Consider the following 4980-nt stretch of genomic DNA (forward strand, 5'->3'; position numbering starts at 1 on the left):
TGGAACTATGCAGTCGCTCATTGCCATGGATCATGCTTCTTCGTTTGAATTGTATCGCTATCACAGGGAACAAAAAGCACTATTTTTCATTCTCATACACGATACTCATGGTTTTCCTTTTAAGTGTGTGCATCCATTGTTTTGATCTCTGTATTGCAGGAACCAATTTTCCAGTAATCGTAGTTTTCAAGAAATTGTTCTCATCATTGTTATACATTGTGAGAAACGTTAGAGGTGGCGGAATTCGCTTCATTTTACGGTCTTGCTCAACATTTGGGAGCCAACGGACCCACAATTCATGATTTACTAGCTCGAAAAATACAATTTTACAGAGGAAATACCGGGGAATTTCTGAAAATTCTGTGGATAGTTCACTAATCGTAAACCTTGATTAGCTCTCTCATAATGTTTGGCAAATGCTCTTATACCATTCTCTCACAGCTGTGTCACTCCTACACTGTTGAGCAGACACTGCACTCATCCTACGATAAATATCAGCAGCACTGCATCATTCAGAGGTATCTGAGGAATTGGAGCCTACCCTAGATGCAGCAGTAGCGAAGAAGCGACGTAATTGTATAACGTGCAAAAAAACTTAAATTCGTATTTCAGAAAGTCATCACGTTTAAATGGTTTAAAGGAAACTACTCATTTTCCAAATTAAGAAATCTCTAGTTGTCTCATTTTTCTCATACCAAATGAAATCTAATTATACATAAATCATATCATGTCAAAAAATGATTAAAATATAACGAGGGTTGTCTGAAAATTGTGCTAACATAATCCAACATTTCTTTGAAATCAAGGCATGTTATTTCGAAAATAGTTCCAGTGTTACCCTGCAAAACAGGCGTTTTGGAGATTATGCACGTTGTGCGAACAATTTTTGGTAGTCTGTAATTGTCTAGCACCACATTTAACACGCCCAAATGAAGCAATTTAATATCAAACATCCATCATCAATCTAGTGAATAATATATCTTGATATGAAAAAGCAATACATAAAAAATTATATTAACATTGTTTCAATTTAAACCATTTTTATTTCATGCTTATTATAATACATTTTTTCAGGTTTTGTACTTTACTGTCTGTACAATGTTAATGGGTATTACAACGAACTGAAGGTAAAGAAAAAGTATTTAAAAGAAAGTATTTATTTCAATGAAGATATCTACTTCCGTAATCAAAATGTACAATGAAGTTTTAAACATACATACAATAAATATAAAATATATTACTAATTCTATTTTTTTTTCTTCACTTCTTCAACATCACAATTTTAGCAGGGAAAATCGCTTCACATAAAATGTTTTATTTGCTTTCTATTCTGTTTGGAATAAAAGACCTTAAAGTTGTTTGGTAAATGTCAAATCCACAAAAAATGTATTTTTCCTTCATCGTTGATTTCTTATTTCATTATATAAATGCAAAATGATTTTTTCAATATTGAACCAGAGTCTCCTGATTATATATTGGAAAATAGAAGAAAGAAATGTTTCTTGTATGTTACAATAGAGGACTGAAATATCTTTATTTCACTACCACACCCTATATATTTTTCAATGTTTCAAATGTTTTGTTACCATATATTGGGTATCTTACATCATATTATTATGTATCTTTATAAATAAAACAAATGTTTCGGATTATTTCAATATTATGTTTTTCAAAAACACTTTTAACAATTTTAATTTAATGAGTATCTACATTTTTTGTGACTTCTTTATTCAGCTAGCTACAACACTAAATGTGGAGCAAAAACTCACGTTTATTATAAAAAATTTAATCAGTTCACAACTTGACATTTACTTATTAGCTTACCTCAAGAGTTTTTGTTTTTGCGGTGATTTATATGAGAAGGTATGAAAGACACTTTGGGTATAATGTAAGTCTTTATTTAAAAGTAATTAGTAATTACATAAGCATCTTACTGTTTAACGAGTCGAAGGATGCTCTTATTCCAAAACTCCTGTGATTGTGACAATAACCACTCTTGTACTGTGTCACTCAGTTTGTCGCACATGTTATTTTTTAATACAGATGGAAGTTACAAGGCGATATTCGAAGTTTAAGGTTCGGTACTTAACCTTATCCCACTTAAACTTGGTCATTACCCTTTGTGTGACCGTGAAGACGTGTGTACGCGCGGAATCACTCCTTCCGTTAGCAGCCTGAGCCGTTTGATCTTGTTGTCGTAGTCTAAGGAATGTCTCACTATTAATGGCTTTTCTGTGGCATAGTCGATGCACCTGGGACGTTATAAAAGACGATGATCATCACTTTACCTGCTACGGCGTCAGACATGCGCATAACCAGGCCAGATTTCTACATTTGCGTCCCTATATGTCTCACTACTACATTCAAAGCCTCATATTCAAATTATAACCGATTTGATTATTTTTTCTTTTTCATTTGAACATTCTGATATATACCAGAGTCACTCTGTATATTATAACTAGAAGCTGGCAATACAGGCATACTGGCAAAGATTAATAGGTTATTGATGAAACATATATACCATTTTATAACATTTCTACTTGCCAGTAGAGCCTCATGTGGAGATTAACCAACATCAACAATGGGGAAAAAGGTCTGTCAAGAAAGTTTGCACGCAATTCTCTTTCATACTAGAGGATTAGTGAAATCAATTGAGCTTAAAGATCAATGGACAGTTACAGCGAACTGGTATACCACAAAATGTTCACCTGCAGTTCTTGAGTCGGTCAATAATCAAGTTTTAATGTTGCATCACGATAATTCATCGATACACATCAGCAGACCGTTGAATTTTTACGTCAAAATAATGTAATAGTAATTGAATTTGAACCTTATTTGCCCGATTTGGCCATGTGTTATTTCTGCTTATTCTTCAACCTAAAGAAATATTTACGTCGTCGACGTTTCACGATAGATGAAGCATGATGAGATAGATGAAGCAATTCATCAATTTTTTTAAGAGTTCTTCAAGAGATGACTGGCTTTAAGCTTTTAAGTTTCAGTAGCTTCGTTTATAAAGTGCATTGATGTATGTGGTGATTAATTTCAACATAAATAAAATCATTTCCCTAAAACGACTTGTAGCTTTCTTGTGTCTCAAAATATGTAGCGTCACTCGTATATTGGTATTTAATCTTTAGGATTATTATAGATTTAACGTATTATCCACTAAAAAGCAATAAGTGTAACAAGATACATATAAAAAACCAATGGAATTTGGATGACTATAATATGAGCAGGTAATTAACATTAAATTTAAAACATAGTTCTTAAATTCTACTCGGTAAGAAAATTTATACAAAAACATCAACTAATCTAGGCACATTCATTATTGCTCTTCACTTGAAAACGTATAATGCCTGATTTCTTTAAAACGATTGTTAATAAGTTTAGTCTCTCATTTTATTTTATTGTGATTATTATGTATTAACAATTTCGAAAGATTTGTTATTGTAATATATAATAACGCAATTTCTAATCAAAATAACAGAATGTAAAACAACTTCAAAGTGTAATGTTAACTTAAATTTGTTTACATGGAGTACCAGAATCTGTAACAAGTCAATACTTAAACTATTTAGCTGTTCTATTTCAATATTCATTAGTATTATTTTCGAAATTTTTGTGTAGAAGACTTAACATGAACCTTTTAATTTGAATAATAACACTAAAATTTGCAATTTTGGAATGGAAACGTTGTTATATCAGAAAATCCAAGAGCAGCGTTGATATTAGATACTATAGAAAAAATTCAACAGCTTTTTAGTAATTATCAAAAAATGAACTTTTGTAAAAATTTTCGGTTTGGTTGGAAAATTGAAAAAAAATTATTTTTGTGAAATTTTGCACAAAGAGGTTTATTGATAAGAGTATTTTGGGAAAGATATAGGTTGTGAAAAAAATTATGAATGGAAAACTGGATTTTCGGAAAACCATTAATTTGAAAAGTAATATTGCTCTTAAACCTTGAAAGGAAAAGACATGATACCTTTCCACATACTTTCACTATAAACGCATATTATCAATTTTTTGGCAAAAATCTGCAACATGTTGAAAAATATTAAACATACTCGAATAAAAACTTCCGAGATATTGACTATTTGTTAGCATCCATCAATAAACAAGACGTGTACCTAATTACCAGCTTATGTTTGATTCGCACTAACTATAACACTATAAAAATTCATAGTATCCTACAGTTGTGGAATGGACACGTAGTAATATAAAAAAATCCAAAGAAGATTGTTGGTACTATCATAGACAAAATACAACAGCTTTCTCATTATTATACAAATCTAGTTAAAAAACATTGAATTTGAAATTTTGAAACAAAATTTCTCTGATATTGATAAAACCTTGTTACATACAGTAAAATAGTAATATAGGATGGGCCATGAATTTTATAACTGAAGCCGCGGAACCGACTTCTTGGAAACGTAGTCACAATGGATCACTTCACGCGAAAACAACGCGCGTTCTGTGTGAAGCAATTTTACAAAAAGAATGATTCTTATGTCATTACTCGCCATTTAGTTCGTTCGTATGACCAATTACACAATATTTATCAATATCCAAACGTAAATTTTATTAAGTCATTGGCTTCAAACCTTTGAAGCGAACGACACGAATATTAGTTTGAAAAAAAAGGCAGCCACGGTGTATGAAGCTTGAAGCCGCATATTTTTGAGATACAGTGAATGCAAGAATAAAAAGAAGATTAGTTATTTTAAGAAAAACTTTAGTCTATACGAGCATTATGGCAATTTTCACTTTTACTTAAATGGACACGTCAACAAAAAAATTGCAGGTTTGGGAGGCAATATTTTCAAGGGGCATAGTTGGCCCATCAACGCGGCGATTTAGTAACTGTTAACTCTGCAGAATGTGAATTATGGAGGGTAGAGGTAAGGAGAACCATCTCTGTGCTACAGAAAGTGTCCATCAAATTCTTTACGTTAGGGAGGCGCTACTATCGCATGA

At 31.8% G+C, this 4980-nt stretch overlaps 1 long non-coding RNA gene across 3 annotated transcripts in view; it reads left to right on the top strand.

Annotated features, from left to right (window-relative positions):
• LOC130891553 (uncharacterized) overlaps positions 1 to 4559 on the top strand; it is a 51278-nt gene extending 46719 nt beyond the window's left edge. For all 3 annotated transcript variants that reach the window (XR_009058920.1, XR_009058917.1, XR_009058913.1), the window contains exons 4-5: positions 1075 to 4102; positions 4145 to 4559. This is a non-coding gene — a long non-coding RNA (uncharacterized LOC130891553). The remainder of the gene's footprint in view (positions 1 to 1074; positions 4103 to 4144) is intronic.
• The last annotated feature ends 421 nt before the right edge of the window (positions 4560 to 4980 follow it).

Source organism: Diorhabda carinulata, chromosome 1 (assembly GCF_026250575.1).
Source record: "Diorhabda carinulata isolate Delta chromosome 1, icDioCari1.1, whole genome shotgun sequence".
NCBI classification, from domain to species: Eukaryota; Metazoa; Arthropoda; class Insecta; order Coleoptera; family Chrysomelidae; genus Diorhabda; species Diorhabda carinulata.